The 18,678-nt window shown below is 40.4% G+C and overlaps 1 pseudogene; it reads left to right on the top strand.

Moving 5' to 3' along the window:
- The first annotated feature begins 10,948 nt into the window (after positions 1 to 10,948).
- On the top strand, positions 10,949 to 11,066 carry LOC126089802 (5S ribosomal RNA; annotated as a pseudogene).
- Positions 11,067 to 18,678: the final 7,612 nt, after the last annotated feature.

Genomic DNA, 18,678 nt, shown 5'->3' with positions numbered 1-18,678 from the left:
ATATTTTCTCCTTTCATCAATTAAATTCATTTCTTCTGTTACGCAAGTATTTCTACTAGCCCTCATCTTTTTACCTACTTGATCCTCTGCTGCCTTCACTATTTCATCCCTCAAAACTAACCATTCTTCTTCTATTGTATTTCTTTTCCCCATTCCTGTCAATCGTTCCCTTATGCTCTCCTTGAAACTCTCTACAATCTCCGGTTCTGTCAGTTTATCCGGGTCTCATCTCCTTAAATCCCCACCTTTTTGCAGAGACTATATAAAAACAATAATATTACAACAAATGTCAAGGAATAACTCTTTACGGTGATAGCACTTCCTATGGTTGTCGATACTTCGTGTGACATCAAAACGAACGCACGTTTGCAGTAAGTCTTGTGAAATGAGTGTTACCCAGTGCCGTAGGCTAGAACTGGCAGAGCTCTTTTTTATAGAGGTACCGTTTCAAGCATACTAAGGATTTTAACAGTGATATTAAATTTTGCAAATGAGACATAAACAATGCCGATGCTGCCGCATAGAGACAGAAACCAAAATCCAACAAAATTTCGGAGATGATTGAAGGATATTTTCAGAGTATTTTGGTTCAAAATGTTGGAATATGTGAGAATTCCTAAGGGACCAAACTGCTGAGGTCATCGCTCCCTAGACTTACACACTACTTAAACTAACTTAAACTACCTTATGCCAAGAACAACACACACACCCATGCCCGAGGCAGGACTTGAACCTCCGGCGGGAGGGGCCGTGCATTCCGAGACACGGTGCCTCAAACCACGCCGCCACTCCGCGCGGTGAGTGTCTGTTATACAGCACCCGTCGTCTAATGTGGTTCGTCACAGAGTAATTGTGTTTGGTTTGAGTACTTATATAAATAGTCTTTTTATAGGTACTGTACTGAAAACATCTATACAACTGTACGAATGTCGACGAAGCGGAACTAATTCAGCAAAGACTGAAAGGGCATTAAACCTATACACGAAATATACGGAAAATAATGTGAAATAGATGTAAACAAGACGATGTGTATGGAGAGATGTACTATCTCCGCTCTCATAAATGATATCGCAGTTGTTATTAGCACGAGGAGCTATTTTTGGAAACAATGAATATGAGAATACTTGTCTTTATAGATTGAAACGGCGACACGTTACAAGGCAACAATTTTTCCAACGAATAAAATACCAAGCTCTACCTTCCAATGACTGAGCAGAAGATGCTTCAAAACGGTTGTGTTTGAGTACAGCGGCTGGGCAGCAAATAATAGAGAGACACTTGGTCGGTATACAAAATACAAAATTTTTGGAAATGGCTTTCGAAAGTCTAAGTTCCAGCGAGTAGTTTACAGAAGACTATCAGCTATGAAAAAGTGACGCGCTCCTACAAAATACGTCTTCATACTTTTTTTTACGCAGGGAGCTCCAAATTTCATATGAAAATATTTACAATCAATTAATAACGAAAAAACTCGCAGCAAAGTTCTTGTTTATTTTATTTTTCATTCGTACGTTCAAGTGATCTGAAGTTTCAGAAAAAAAATGATCTATTAATTTGGATACTGGCAGTGCAACTGCCAGTTGCGTCTTTTTGACACAGTAAACGATCCATTTCATTGAGTAAAAACGTCAGTGACTGTAAAGTCAGAGCTCCTTTACAGTTTTTTTTCCTTCTTGTTTTTCATGGACATCCAATATTAGCTTGATTATCATAATAATGACGTAAATTTATTTTACTTGACATGTCAACCTTGCAAAGTTACACCTGTCACAGCTACAGACCCCTTCCACTCCGCCACGAACCGATGCCATCTACACAGTCACACCCACAAACACACACACACACACACACACTGCAGCGGCGTGGTTATTTCCGCCCCTTTACGACGAACCTGCACCTACCTGTAAACATTGTCTCAGCAGATCATCAGTAGGAAAGCCGCCTGAAACCTACTGTACTTCGACGTGAACCAGGCTGCAATTTAAGTCACTAATCTATGTTTCGGGAGAAAGTTTTCATACAAATGAAACGTTGGAAATTTTGTCCTCAATTAACCCATTAAGTACCAGTGTCCTATTTTGAGGACAGAGCACATGTTTATGTATAAATACACAATAAATTATTAATTTGCAACTATTACTGTTCTACGTCATTTGTTGATGCTTTTTATAACAAATGTATGCTTACAGGAAATTAAAAGCAATAAATCCTACCGTTAATTGATTATTGGATATTGAGGCACACTTTTCGTTATTACAGGTATTTACTTTATCGACAATTTAGTAATATTTGAAATATGTGGCAAAGATCTTTTTGTGATTATTTATAGTCAACAATGTGTCTTTTAAACTACTTGCATTGTTAGCTCAATTGGAGTTATATTCATTGTTTTCCATTGTAATAAAATTTGGTATACTCGAAATAGGACACTGGGACTTGGTGTTATCATTTCAGTTTTTGTATTGCTGCACGTTCGAATATAAAACTCTGCTACTGCTGATGTGTTTTCTTTTTAGAACGTGGTAATTTTACCAGATTTTGTTGCTGTTGTAAGTAACGACCCCTCTTTTATGTTACCCTTTAGTAAATATTACAGTTCCAGATGGACAGAGGTATTTACACAATCCCTTTTCTGTAGTTTGTGCTAATGTATTATTTTTTCATTTCACTTTATTTTATTTCATTTCATTTTATATAGATTATAATGGCCTTCAGACGAGATAGATATCTCACTAACGAAGAAATAGAAGAAATAATAAACAGTGGTGCATTCTATAATGCGGTGTCAGATAATCAGAACCATATTGGTATCACCGTATGTCCTTCTGAAGCAGACTGTATGACCAACGAAGAAGAAGGTCCAGACGACGTTACTGGAACCGAGTAGTCCAAAACATGCTGAACTGCAGTGAAAAACCCGAGAATCATTGTCTGTACTTTGAAAATTTTTTCACTAGTAGAGATCTTCTGATTCATCTGAGAAATTTGGGTTTTCGAGCACCTGGGACTGTCAGAGAGAATCGAGTTGGTGACTGCCCACTACTGAGCAGCAACGAACTGAAAAAGACAGTTCGAGGAAACTATGACTACCAGTTCGACAGGAATGGTGAAGTCTTACTTGTTCGATGGCACGACAACAGATGCGTTACAATTGGTACAAATTTTGACAAAGTTGAACCTTTGGGAGCAGCTACGTGGTACAGTAGACAAGCAAGTAAGAAGACACAAGTGCAACAACCTGCGCGTTTTGAAGTCGCATAACGCGTACATGGGAGGTGTTGACCACCATGAATGGTTAGTTGGAAAATATGCGACGGTAATTAGCGGGAGAAAATGGTACTGGGTCCTATTTATACGTATGCTGGAACTGGCCCTCGTAAATGCCTGGCTCTTCTACAGACTAGTACATGGGAAAAATGCACTGGATTTACTGGATTTCAAACGTGCTGTTTGGAAGACCGAATATTGGACGTCCAATGGATTACCCATCAAGTCAGTTGAGAGTGATACTAGACATCAGGTATGATGGAATTGGTCATATGATTGATAAAAGAATCACGGAAAGAAGATGTGTAAGACCTAAATGCTATGGGAAACCAAAAAACATATTGTGTTAAATGCCGTGTAACACAGTGTGAAGTGTTCTGTACCATTTCATAAGAAATAAATAGTTAAGACTTGAATACAGTTGAGTATGCTATACGCTACTGTTAGATCCCAGCGTCCTATTTTGAGGACAGCCATTATATCAGCATGTATAAATATTCTTTGACTATTTTTGTACTTATTGTGGTTCATACAATATGTACATTATAATTAAGGAATAAAAAATTCAATATAAAAAAAATTATTTGGGACTTAATTGGTTAATATATTCTGAAACTTAAGTGAACAAGTATCACTGTCAAGCCCGTGCTAGTCTTAACACAGTCACTCATAATCCCTTTCACTCACGTTAGCAAGTTTATGGTGTTGCATTTACCAAAAACGTAATAGCTACAAAAATACTGACTGTTTTTGATTGATAATGCTCGCCAAATATTAAGTCTGTCGGTACCAAATGAAGTCACAGTTCTTAGCCACCGACCTGCTCAATACGCCGCGCGGAATATATGTCTTTTTTCGTCACAAAATTCACTTAAAATTTCCGATATTTCTACAGGCCCATCGGAATAATTATGCCGTCACTTTACTACACTTTTGATGTATGAAACACTGTTAGATCCGGCAACTTATCATTTCCATCGGAACTACTACTACACACGTCCGAAGTGTTTCATGGCTAAGTTCCGACTCCCCTCTAGAATACTCTAAGTCTTCTCTACCAGCAGAGAAAGGCGCGCGAAGAATATTGCTTTACCATTGGTCAGTTTACTCAACAGCCAATAGCAAAACAACATTCTCCCTCGTCAATCCGCGCTTTTCATCAATAACCAATTGAAAAATAATAAACCTAACGACTGCACTTTTTACCGACGTAATTATCTAATATGCTGAAGTTTTGTTTATGCATAAAGTTATTTACTGTTGTTATTTATACCTGAATTAACTTCCCCTTTACCATAAACTTACTTTACAAAACTGTTCTACAAAAATCCCCTTTGTCCATATCCATACTTCTTCGAAATGTTCCCACACTAAATCTCGCTATATAACTCGTTAAACGAGTATCTTCATATTAACCTTAAACCACACTCACGCATGATTCATACTGCTAAAACACATTTATAACATTTTACATACACAAAAAGACATAATAACACTTTATGAAAATACTAGAACAGTTTATGAAAAACACTCTATTACTTTAGTGCACTCTAGTGGGCACAATCGAAACTAAAATCACAGTCCCCCTATCCAATATTGTCCTCTATCGGCTGATACATAAACTACGTGCGCGTCCAGTCTCGCGTCACCATCTGTCACTACCCAGCTCTGAGACACATGTGCCACTTAACCGCCTCCAAGGCAGGATCAGTATACGGCGCTACGCCTCAACACGCACACACCGACTCACGTACATATAAAAGAGAAAGAATAAAACAACATGAGCAAATAAACTGTTTAGCTCGCAGATAACGTCAAGGGCAGTATAAAGGATATTTCCCATGTACAGGTAGCTTTTAAGATATTCATCAACACCTTAAAGATGTGTACTGCGCCCGGAAGACAAGGAATAAAACAGCCGTGGAAAATATATGCAGGCATCGCAGTTTAATATTACGGGAAAATGTGCATTATAAAAAAAGTAATTAGCTTGATGAACGATCTGCTTTTGACTTTCAGTGAAACAAAATTCTAAAGAACATGTAATTTACTGAATAAAACTAAAATGTATGCTGATGAGGGAACCTGTTTTTTAAGTAACGTGAGCACTAACTTATGTAATCATGGAATTCATTTACTGCAATTTCAGAAAATAAACTGTTATTTCCAGTGGAATTTTAAAAATAATTATGTGAGAGAAATGTGGCTTTGAAACAAATTCATCCCGTAATTATTACCGTAAACTATAACAGAAGTAATACTAGCTTGAACGTAACGACGTTTTCGCTAGGAAGAGCAGGTGGAACCTAAAACCAGCTCGTCTGCGCGCGTGCCTGTGACTCAGTGGCACTATGTGGAAGCTTCGTGACGCGTCGACTCGTGACTCTATTGTGTTAAAAACGTTTTTTTCTCTGCAGTGAGCAAAGCGCCTCAGACAGATAACACATTCGAAAACGAGTGTGAGGCAACGCGCGTAATTATAGGATGCTTCAGAATGGGTCGAACATTTTCCTTATCTACAGCGAGAGCCCTCTCACTAAGGTGACACACTTTCATGGAGATAAAGAGAAGTTTCGCTTCCCTCTGACGCTATGCTTACTGTTTACTAAACAGTGGCTTGCAGTATCACTTCACATAAATCGCTGTTGTTCCCGACTCTAAGCATAAGTCAAAAGCAGGAAATGACTATTTCGTATTTTACCTTTTTTTGTTTACAGACATGTTTTCTTCGAAGCCTCTCGAAAAGTCGGTGTTGAGATAGTGCTGCACCGGCCACCATAAGAACAGAGTGAGGCCAATTGTCATGCTCTGTACATATAAGTAACCTCCCCTACCCCTGATTACTTGAAGATTCGAACTCACTTGAATAAAACATCCTCAAAAGTTTGATGAAGTTAATGTGTCAAATATTTGACAATTATCTCTTGAAGTCACAAAACCCTAATTATCTTGCTTTTTTAAGAGTTTCGGCTTGTACATCAACAGACCAACTACAACATATAAAATAAACCCATGAAATGTTCCCTTCTTGCCTAAATTGGGCTCTTACTGCCACGAAAAAATTAATCTCGCAAATGTATGATAATTTATGTAAGTAAGTAATCGTTGATAACTGTATCAATATCCAACAAGCCACAATCATCTGTCGAAAACAAAAAAGACAGTAGAAAATTTTTTGGAGAAGATACTCATTAACGTTCTACTCACTCTCGATTGTTGTACAGGAGGAGACAGATGTAGGTATGTGCGTGGTTGCCTTGCAATTAGATTTTCACTGAATAATGACATAACTGATTACAAACCTGTTAATATATATTGTAATATCTAATAGACTTATCGCATATGTTTTTTATGTTGGATATTTTCTGTTCCAGCGAAGATATCTCAGGAAGGGTAACGTACATTGTTCTACATCTATCTACATCTACATTTATACTCCGCAAGCCACCCAACGGTGTGTGGCGGAGGGCACTTTACGTGACAACCGCGATGCAGAGCGCCTCTCTTGCAGAGTCTGACACTTGAGTTTGTTAAACATCTCCGTAACGCTATCACGGTTACCAAATAACCCTGTGACGAAACGCGCCGCTCTTCTTTGGATCAGAAACTTCTTTGTTCAGAAACTAACAGACCGACTGTGTATCGTTTTCTGTTGCTTAAGCATTTCATTTCAATTAAACCCTGCAACTTTTATCACGAAGTCCGAATTAGTCTTAATGGCAAAATTCGAAGTGGAAATTAAGTTAACACTTATGCTATTATCCAACAATGTTACGTTCTGCAACACCCACAGCCTGATACAAATGCCGAATAAACCAAGGCGACAGCTATTTTATCCTTCAGAGGCGAATTCAGCTCCAAGTAGGTCATTTAGTGATAAAGTGATGGGATTTGAACTTAATCAGTCTTGCTGTAGGTTTTGTGGTGTGTCTTTTGGACGGTAAATCTTCACTTATGCTCTGCGTACCACTGAGCGGAATTAATTATCTCCACTGTTTGTACCTGCTCTTTACTGCCAGACAAAAGATACGTTGCACAATAAAATTGTTTGGAAAAATACCACTTTTTCTCACATCTCAGTGTTTATGAAGTCAAATCTCCTGACCTATGTGTCGCACAACGTTCAGTAGTAGATGTGAATATTGTCTGCAAAATGTATTGCGAATAAGGTTAATAGTAAAGAAACAACATACTAAAACTTCATGCCTGATGTTGAACAGCGCAAATATAGTTTATCCTTTCTCTATTTTTGCTGAGAGTCAGCGAGGAATGGTTAGTAAAACGTTAGAAATTGTGTGGAAAATTTGTTGAGAGACGCTAAATGCTCTCATGCTGAAATACTGAATGAATAGTCTCGGTATTCACGCGCCATGAATTACACTGCCCCAGGTCAAATACACAGTTTCTAACGTCAACACTTGTCTTTTCGTGTTAAAACCCGTAATATGTGACAATAACTCTTAATGAGTAGATTATGACAGTATTTAAAAATCTTTAAACCCGGTCAATAATTAATAATAATTATTGTTAAATGAAATACTGAACCCAGTTGCTGTCAGATGGTCCATAAGTAAAAATTATCAGTGTACCGTAATATTACACGCAACTGAGGAAGACAGGACTACAAAAGTTGAAGATGTAAATACTGAACTGACTTTGTTGTTAGACTTACAACCTGGAACTTGGGCCAGATGACTGGGTGGCTGAAATGATCCACACTCCCTGTAAAATACTTTTATTAAGTCACGACCGGTTTCGCATCAATTAAAGACGGGTCATCAGATGGTAGCTCTTCTTTTTAAGTGCCTTGCTTACTGCCGCTCACTCAAATACCCGCTTGTGGCACGCTTCTGCTGTCCCCTTGATTTTAACTTACGACTACCGGATTTAGCGCGCTATGCGTTTATAACGTGACATGAACGATGGGGACTGGCTCTAAGGCAGTTACCTTTCCGCTATGACTCTTTATCACCTTAGTATGCGTCTTCCGTTGACGCGAAACCGGTCGTGACTCATAATAAAAGCATTTTGTAGTCAGTGCGGATCATTTCCTCCAGAATGCGGAAATTTGGGTGCACTTGCCTGCAGTTTTATATAACAGACTAGGTAATTGGTTTTAGCCTGTTAGTAATACAGAGTACTGAATCTTTCATCTTCAGTGCTCGTTTCATACTGCTAATTTTTCTTCCATATTTGTTTATTTCTTAACAGTAATAGAAGTCCACAGCAAAAATAGAAAGTCGAAGTAAGCATTGCGAATCACTGGAATAATCATAAGTTGTCTATAAATTTTGTACTAGTATCTTACTTTGCCAAAGACACAACTAAAAAAATTGTTCTGAGCACTATGGGACTCAACTTCTGAGGTCATCAGTCCCCTAGAACTTAGAACTACTTAAACCCAACTAACCTGAGGACATCACACACATCCATGCCCGAGGCAGGATTCGAACCTGCGACCGTAGCGGTCGCGCGGTTCCAGACTGTAGCGCCTAGAACCGCTCGGCCACTCCGGCCGGCCAAAGACACAACTAAGGTCATTCATAAAACAGGCATTGTACGAGGGGTAATCATCATAATGTTTTGATTATCACCTGGAAAAAAGGTGATATTTTTTTTTTTTTTTTTTTTTGCCTTACACATCTGCAGCCGTGGTACACACTGAAACCCCTACATCGCACTACCGTAGACCGGCGCTAGAAGAGACGAAACAAAATCGTGTAGCTTATCTTCACTTTATCAGTGTCCTCTGCCATTTTATATTGGTTTCTCTAGCTATGTCACAGTGACATGAAGATTACAAATCATTCCAAGACTGTATGAAAGTACCGGCTAGTAAACAAAAATGTAATTACGTAAATTTATTTTTTCAAGGTGATAATTCCGTTACTACTAAACCTCCAAGAGACACCCTGTTATCCGTCCTCTGTGTTCAGTAAACTATAGACATTAACTGTAGCAATGAGAGCAGCGCTTATCAGTTTCTGCCAAACATGAAGACACAGTGACGTTCGTCATACACTTAAAGAAAACCTGCCACGAAAGTGTTATGAAGACGGCGAGTACACGTCTCATTTCATTCACTAAAAGAAAACTTGTAAAGCTTCATCAAACACTATCGCAGAGGGCTAACGGTGGCCTTGGAGATAACTGAGATTTCTAACAGGCTGGCTAAATCTCGAGGTGTGCGCGTAATGTGGGGAGGAGCTACTAGGAGTTTAGTATAACTATGTAGAAAAGTGACAGGATACATGAGGTGGGAAAATGATTTGTGTTCTTTATGCTCTTCTAAGAAACGTCTTCCTATGATCATGATCCGATTGTGATATCACGTTTTCGCGTTCCCTGCATTTTTAGTATCGACTAAAGTCCTCAGAAAATTAATATCCCACTATAAAATTTGAAGCAACATGTGCTTGTAATTCAGTCGCACAAAAACGGTTGCCCAAGCAAGAAGCTGAGGAACCGCCTTCACACTAGCTGCCTTCGAACTGTGAAACCATTTGCCAAGTTATCGATTGTCTGTGGATTTATGGAGAGTCTATGACTTCTACAAATCGTTTTACATGTTATGCTGTCCTAGAATCCTCAGACGCACATTTTCACTTCAGTGTAAGGCATGGGTATTCGATACATTAAAGTTTACAATATTTCATTTGATATAGTTACTCTCACATGCTTTTCACGTTCCTAAAACGCAGGCGTAGAAATGTACATGAGTATTTGTAACAGATTGAAGCAAACAGTTGTATGTGCCGAAAATTTACGGTTCTCGCATTCGACCCAATCAAAACAGTCTCATGCCAAATTTATTGCTGAAGGCACTTTTCCAAGTTTTTTCGTTGTTCAAAACTGATTCTTCTTAATGAATATAATTAAATACATTAGGGACTGTTTGAAGTACGCCAACAACAACATATGACTGTAGGTAAATAGCTTAGTAGTTGAAACTTCCTGGCAGATTAAAACTGTGTGCCGGACCGAGACTCGAACTCGGGACCTTTGCCTTTCGCGGGCAAGTGCTCTACCATCTGAGCTACCCAAGCACGACTCACGCCCCGTCCTCACACCTGTCCTGCGAGAGGAGCTTCTGTTAAGTTTGGAAGGTGGGAGACGAGGTACCGGCAGAAGTAAAGGTGTGAGGACGGGGCGTGAGTCGTGATTGGGTAGCTCAGATGGTAGGGCACTTGCCCGCGAAAGGCAAAGGACCCGAGTTCGAGTCTCGGTCCGGCACACAGTTTTAATCTGCCAGGAAGTTTCATATCAGCGCACACTCCGCTGCAAAGTGAAAATCTCAGCTTAGCAGTTACCTTCCTTACGAATGCCACAGCAACACAGCAATATTTCCTAATATGAGCGTAGTATTTGGGAAGGGAATTAGAGTTCAAAGGGAAAAAATTAAAACTTTGAAATTTCCCGAAGACACTGTAATTCCCTCAGAGACAGCAAAGGACATGAACGACCGGTTGAACCGAATGGATAGTGTTATGAGATGAATATAAAATAAATAAATAAAAAATAAAAATAAAGAAGCCAAATTAAATTAGACAATTCTAAGCGAATTAGATTAAGAAATAAAACACTGAAAGTGGTAGATGAATTTTCTTACCTGCGTAGCGGAATACCTAACGATGGCCGAAGTACAGAGTATATAAATTGTAGAGTGTCAGGAGCAAGGAATGCCAACGGCCTTGCCGTAGTGGTAACACCGGTTCCCGTGAGATCACCCAAGTTAAACGCTGTCGGGCTGGGCTAGCACTTGGATGGGTGACCATCCGGTCTGCCGAGCGCTGTTGGCCAGCGGGGTGCACTCAGCCCTTGTCAGGCTAACTGAGGAGCTACTTGATTGAGAAGTAGCGGCTCCGGTCTCGGAAACTGACATACGGCCGGGAGAGCGGCGTGCTGACCACATGCCCCTCCATATCCGCATCCAGTGACGCCTGTGGGCTGACGAGGACACGGCGCCCTGTCGGTACCTTTGGGCCTTCACGGCCTGTGAGGGAGGAGTAAGGGCTAGGAAAGCTTTAAAACATTTCTGGAAAACAAAAGTTTTTGATCTTTGAATGTACAGTACCCAGTAACATTAATGTGACCACCTGTCAATAGCCGAATAAACATCTTTCGCAGCATTTGCAGAGTCAGTTAGGTTGTGCACGGTATCGACAGGAACGTGGAGCCTTGCTGAGTCCAGTGTCATGGCCCCTTGATTCATCTGGGTGCTCTGTTGTTCAACAGTTGCGCGTCTATTCTTCGGTACACATCTACGCAGACGTAGATCACCCCTGTCATCTCTGGCCCGTGGCGCACCACAGTTGCCTGCGACACCGTTTTTGGAGAGCGCCATTTTGCTACGCACGTTACACTTTAACCACGGCGACACGCGAACAGTTTAGAAACGATGCCTCGGAAATGCTACCACTCTTGACGCGAAAGCCAATGATCATGCCTGTTTGTACGTCAGTAAATCCCTCAGTTTCCGCGTTACGACAACGATGGTAATGTTTTTTGTATCCCCAGACATGCTTTATATACTCTCCACTGCCAGTGCTGCCACCAGCCCTCTGTCAGTGGTTATCGCAGGTTTACGTAGAACATAGGTGGTGGTCACATTAATGTGACTGGTCCGTGTAAATGTAATTGCGGCAGTTATACAGCGATGAGAGGCCTGGACAGGATCTACTGGGATGGAGAGCTGTGTCGAAACAATCCTCGGACTGAAGACCCAACAACAGCTTGCTATGAGGAAACGCGTCCTTCTTGTCTGATTTGACTGATACATACAAAGTGTTTCCCTAATAAACGAAACTTTTGTCGCCATATTCTTGTGCAAAAATGGAAGCTACTCGGGCACCAAGAAATAACTACCTTACTAAATCGATTAATCTCTAGTGTACCTGCAGATTGGTAAATTGCGCAGGTCGCACCAGTGTTTAAGAAGGGTAGCAGGAGTAATCCATCGAACTACAGACCTATATTATTGACGTCGGTTTGCAGTAGGGTTTTGGAGCATACACTGTATTCAAACATTATGAATCACCTCGAAGGGAACGATCTATTGATACGTAATCTCGTGCAGTAGCGTTCTCGCCTCCCACGCCCGGGTTCCCGGGGGGTTCGATTCCCGGCGGGGTCAGGGATTTTCTCTGCCTCGTGATGACTGGGTGTTGTGTGATGTCCTTAGGATAGTTAGGTTTAAGTATTTCTACGTTCTAGGGGACTGATGACCATAGATGTTAAGTCCCATAGTGCTCAGAGCCATTTTTTATACGTAATCAGCATGGTTTCAGAAAACATCGTTCTTGTGCAACGCAGCTAGCTCTTTATTCGCACGAAGTAATGGCCGCTATCGACAGGGGATCTCAAGTTGATTCCGTATTTCTAGATTTCCGGAAAGCTTTTGACACCGTTCGTCACAAGCGACTTCTAATCAAGCTGCGGGCCTATGGGGTATCGTCTCAGTTGTGCGAGTGGATTCGTGATTTCCTGTCAAGAAGGTCGCAGTTCGTAGTAATAGACGGCAAATCATCGAGTAAAACTGAAGTGATATCAGGTGTTCCCCAGGGAAGCGTCCTGGGACCTCTGCTGTTACTGATCTATATAAATGACCTTGGTGACAATCTGAGCAGTTCTCTTAGGTTGTTCGCAGATGATGCTGTAATTTACCGTCTAGTAAGGTCATCCGAAGACCAGTATCAGTTGCAAAGCGATTTAGAAATGATTGCTGTATGGTGTGGCAGGTGGCAGTTGACGCTAAATAACGAAAAGTGTGACGTGATCCACATGAGTTCCAAAAGAAATCCGTTGGAATTCGATTACTCGATAAATAGTGCAAGACTCAAGGCTGTCAATTCAACTAAGTACATGGGTGTAAAAATTACGAACAACTTCAGTTGGAAAGACCACATAGATAATATTGTGGGGAAGGCGAGCCAAAGGTTGCGTTTCATTGGCAGGACATTTAGAAGATGCAACAAGTCCACTAAAGAGACAGCTTCCACTACACTCGTTCGTCCTCTGTTAGGATATTGCTGCGCGGTATGGGATCCTTACTAGGTGAGATTGACGGATGACATCGAAAGGGTGCAAAAAAAGGCAGCTCGTTTTGTATTATCACGTAATAGGGGAGAGAGTGTGGCAGATATGATACGCGAATTGGGATGGAAGTCATTAAAGCAAAGACGTTTTTCGTCGGGGCGAGATCTATTTACGAAATTTCAGTCACCAACTTTCTCTTCCGAATGCGAAAATATTTTTTGAGCCCAACCTACATAGGTAGGAATGATCATCAAAATAAAATAAGAGAAATCAGAGCTCAAACAGAAAGGTTTAGGTGTTCGTTTTTCCCGCGCGCTGTTCGGGAGTGGAATGGTAGGGAGATAGTATGACTGTGGTTCGATAAACCCTCTGCCAAGCACTTAAATGTGAATTGCAGAGTAATCATGTAGATGTAGATGTAGATGTAGATGTGGTCTCCGAATCGATGATCACAACGAGAAATGTGCAGGCGTCTGACTCTCAGTCGGAAGAAGAGTGTTCAGTCTCCTTCAATCACACAGATTTAGTTTTCTCGTGATTCCCGAAAATCACCAACGGCAAATGCCAGAACACTTACATTGGAAAGGACACAATCGGTTCCCTGCCACAGTCCTAACTTGTGTTCCACTTTGATGAGTCTGTAGACGACACATTGAACTTCTTCCTTCCTTAGTGTTGTACTAATTTTTTATTTAGCGAGGAGGTGCAATGTTTAGAGCACTGAACTCCTATTTGGTACGACGACTGTTCAAATTATATCGATTACTTTCTAGTTAGATCCATCTATGTGCAAGAAAATACAAGCAATTTTACATTACCGTCTGTGTTTTGCCTTTATTTTTTGAAAGACGTTATAACGGAGTTTTTCTCCACTGCTAATGAAACCAGGCACTTCAACAACGTACGTGTATACATTGTATGTTATTTTGATACAGTGTAACATATGCATCTTAATTTGGATTTATGTGGGCATGTATCAAACACAAATGTAAAGTTCACGTAATATTAATGTTTGTATCCCGATTTTTGTATTATTCCTGTATAATATATATGCACCAGGAGAGATGCAGTTTGTGAAAATTGTATTGAGGGGGAAGTGACAAATGAATACGAAACAGTTGAAGGTGAAGCTGGGTAGTTCAAGAGTAAAGATGGATGGCAGCTGCAAGTTGTTATATTAGGCGAAAGAGCGGTAATTTTCCGGAAAAGAGGCTGTTTCCTTTGCGGCAATAGTAGGGAGCTGTAACAAGGGGAAGAAAATTATAGTACAGAGACAATGGAAGCAGTTTAAGAGTGCTGAGAAGAGCGAGTTGAAGAAGTTGTCAGCAAATAATTATAGCGGCATTTTAAAATTATTTACTAAATTATGAAAAAGAGACACTGAGCTTAAAATTATCAATGGAGAAGAGGAGCCCAAGACAGAAGATAGCAAGAGTCAAGACACAAGACTGAAGAATCAACAACAGATCAGCAGAGAAGTCACCAAGCGAGCAAAGTTTTCAAGACGTAAAATGAGGATTACAGGAGGTTTCCATCACGAGAACGTGAATATTTGGTTTATCGGCGGAGACCGTGTGCAAAGAGGACAATGGCGTTATTCTGTCTGAGAGACAGAGGAGACAGTGAACTACAGCAGTGGTATTGGCTCCGTTATAACAGTAACTGTTATCGATCTTTCGTGCTTGAGCGACTGTGCAGGGACGGATTACCTACTGCCAAATTATTTAATGTGAGAGCCAAACACACATTATTCAAAAGTGACACTTTAAATAAAATGACACGACACAACTCAAATACATAGTTACGTATGTGTTCATTGTTGCGCTAATTGTATTTTTGTCCAGCACATCCAGTTGCAATTTACTTCTTAAACCCTTTTGAAGGGCTTTATCAATGCAGTTTATACAGTAATATGGTGCACCAGAGTGACAGTGGAAATTGGTAGCATTTTTTTAAAATTAGTCTGTTCTTTTGCAATATAGCTCGTTGTCATCTTAGCAGCTTCCTGTGGGCTGCAGAACACCTGAGGCTCAACAACTCCTGCAATTGTCAGCTGCTGCAGAAGATATAACTCAGGTAAGGAAACATTCATACTTCTCTGGTGGCAGCCATTATTTTCGACACATCAGTGATTGTTTACATCGAAACTAAACAATATGCAGCAGACTTCATGTAAAGATAACAAGAGCAAAGAAGGTTGTGATTAAATCAGTTATTTCAGGATAATAATAATAATGATAAATGCGAATTTATTCTATCATACATTCGAACACAGAATTTTCCTCCCAGTCAAGTTTCCTGCTCTACTATTTAACTCGAGTGGTAAAATCATACTTACTTGCCAGTATCACGTTAAATTGAATGCTATTTGTCAATTTTCTCGGCCTTTACTCACTTTGCAATTTGCTTTATGAAGATTCGTTAATTTGTATCATTTCATATGAAAATAAACTAGCGAAAAGTGAAACTGAGCTACACAGCTCCGTGTACTGAAGCTACAATCTTACTATAGACATTTCACGGTAAGGTTTTTTTCCAATTAACATTTTTACTTAGAAGTACCGTAAAAGATTTAATATATTCATAACAGTTTAGAAATTGTTAACTTCACACAAGTAAATCCGCTATAGTTAACATTGCTGCGTAACTGTTCAGTCAAAACAAAGAAATAACTTACCAATCTAAACAGCTGTTTAAATATTATTGTGATTTTAGATGTGAATCCGTTTTATATAAGTGCAATTGTGTGTGTGTGTGTGTGTGTGTGTGTGTGTGTGTGTGCGTGTGAGTGAGTGGTGTGTGTGTGTAGAATTAAGTCACATGTCGTAGGTAACAGCAGAAGCTAAAGTAGGCACGTATAGGTTAGGCGGAAGAATTTGTCTAGTACCGGTACTGCACATCTGTTGTTCACAGTTGTTAATTCATGCTGTCATCGTAGTTACTGCCATGTCGCTTGTACGCCATGAATAAAATCAGTCTCGTAAGTTTTGGGACGGACGGTGTACTTATCAGAATCATTGAAAGACCAGCATACACGAATATTAGCACAGTATTGACAGTGTTATCTATATAGTCAATTAGGCACATATTCACACATATTTTAGAACCTTTTTAGTATCATCAGTGGCCTGAACTATGCACACCTTTGGTGTGTGTACTATTTTGCTTCGCGTACACTGTACTTTGTAGTTAGAAAAAGTGCTGGCACTCTCACTCACTTTTTATGACGTAACAATGGTTACGATTTCTTACAAAATATGTAGATTCTTCTCTATATGACAGGACGCTAACGTTTCTGTTTTAATGCCGTTGCTCTGCTTCCGGTCTGTCGAATTTCTCTAGCACAGTGTCGAGTACACGAAAACTAATTGTCTTCATGATCTGTTCTGAAAGTTGTTACCAACTGCTGAACACTGTTGCCAAGGGTCCAATAATATTACACTCAACCAAGGACGATAGGACAACGAAAGTTGATGACGGCTCTTATCTCAAATCCTTGTCCGGCCATCCTGTTCCATTTTTTCCTTGGTTTTCCAAATTCGCTTACGATAAATGACGGAATGATTCCTTCGAAAATTAAACATCACCATACTTGTCCTATCTGAGTTCGCGTTTATTTTTCTTTAATGATGTTCAAATGGTTCAAATGGCTCTGAGCACTAGGACTTAACATTTGAGGTCATCAGTCCCCTAAAACTTAGAACTACTTAAGCCAAACTAACCTAAGGATATCACACACATCCATGCCCGAGGCAGGATTCGAACCTGCGGCCGTAGCGGTCGCGCGGTTCCAGACTGAAGCGCCTAGAACCGCTCTGACACACCGGTCGGCTCTAATGATGTAGTCATATACTTCTTCAGTTCTCAAATAAGGTATATCGAAAAAAGAGAGAGAGAATGCGAATGAAAAATTTCGGAACGCACTACAGAAACTGTATTTGGCTGAAAGCAAAACTTAAAAAAAAAATCTCAACGAGCTGAACTTTTTCTAGTACTTCAACTCCTACCTTCTCATTCAGCTGAAGTTCTGTTAAGTACCTTGCGGTGCTAGTACTCCCGGAAGTAAGGACATCGTCAAGAAGTGGTTTTGGTACAGCCTAGGGAATGTTTCCAGAGTGAATTTTCTCTCTACAGTATACCGTACAGATCTGAAACTTTCTGACAGATCCTAATTGAGTGCTGGACCTAGATCCGAACCTAGGACTTTGCCTTTCTCGGGTAAGTTAGAAAGGCTGGACAGAGGTACGTGCTGAAGTTAAGCTGTAAGGAAGTATCATGAGAAGTGCAGGGGTAGCTCAGTGAGTAAAACACTTGCATATGAAAGACAAAGGTCTCAGTTTTGATGTGTCAGGAAATTTCAACTTTACGATATTCGTCCTCCTGTGTTTTTCACCAAGGCACATCAGCTTAAAGATCGGAGTATGACAAGAGCGTACTAGTCCCGGTAGAGACGTTCCTACTCGTACACACAGTGGTGTTCAAGCTAACCTTACAGTTGAGAACAGATTTACTTGACTCTCTGCCATGTGCGAGAGATGTATTGTCACACAGATTGACAATAGTTTCTGTATCACACTACCCGCCGATACTGGCACCTGTGAAAACAGGTATTGGCCTGTTACTTCATAGAGGGTTGAAATAATTGTTCTAAGTGGCACTTTTGGTGAGACACACATCTGCGGAGCACTTGCTTGGATAACAGACATCGCAGGTAGCATTTGTTTCCCGCAGTGTAGCAGAGTGTGCCATAGGAGGAGGAGCGCTTAACGTCCCGTCGACAACGAGGTCATTACAGACGGAGGAGCACAAGCTCGGATTAGGGAAGGATGGGGATGGAAGTCGGCCGTGGCCTTTCAAAGGAACCATTTGTCTGAAAAGATTTAGGGAAAACACGGAAAACCTAAATCAATATGGCCGGAGACGGGTTTGAACCGTCGTCCTTGCGAATGCGAATCCAGTGTTCTAACCGCTGCGCCATCCCGCTCGGTAGTGTGCCGTAGTCTACTACACGTAATACAATAAATTGGTTTACATATATATTGAAACAGTCATACAGTTGCAAAGAGTCACCTCCTCATGATAAATTGTTTTTCCTTTACCAATTTCGACGACTAGGTTATTACAGTGCTTGTATTATTCTGAATACGAAGCAAAATTCCTTTGGACAAGCATGCGAAAACGAGGAACAGGCACTGACACGAATATTGCCATTATGAAATACATTAAATGTGTTCGTAATTGAGATTATGTACAACCCTCAGCTGTAGAACAGAATGAGGGCAACGAAATACTTGTGTCGGACCGGGATTTGAACCCGTATATCCCGGGTACTACGAGCGGTCGCCTTACTATTTGACCATCCTGTTACGACTTATG

This window comes from Schistocerca cancellata, chromosome 6, assembly GCF_023864275.1.
Source record: "Schistocerca cancellata isolate TAMUIC-IGC-003103 chromosome 6, iqSchCanc2.1, whole genome shotgun sequence".
Taxonomy (NCBI): Eukaryota; Metazoa; Arthropoda; class Insecta; order Orthoptera; family Acrididae; genus Schistocerca; species Schistocerca cancellata.
This window is presented reverse-complemented; position numbering and strand designations above follow the sequence as displayed.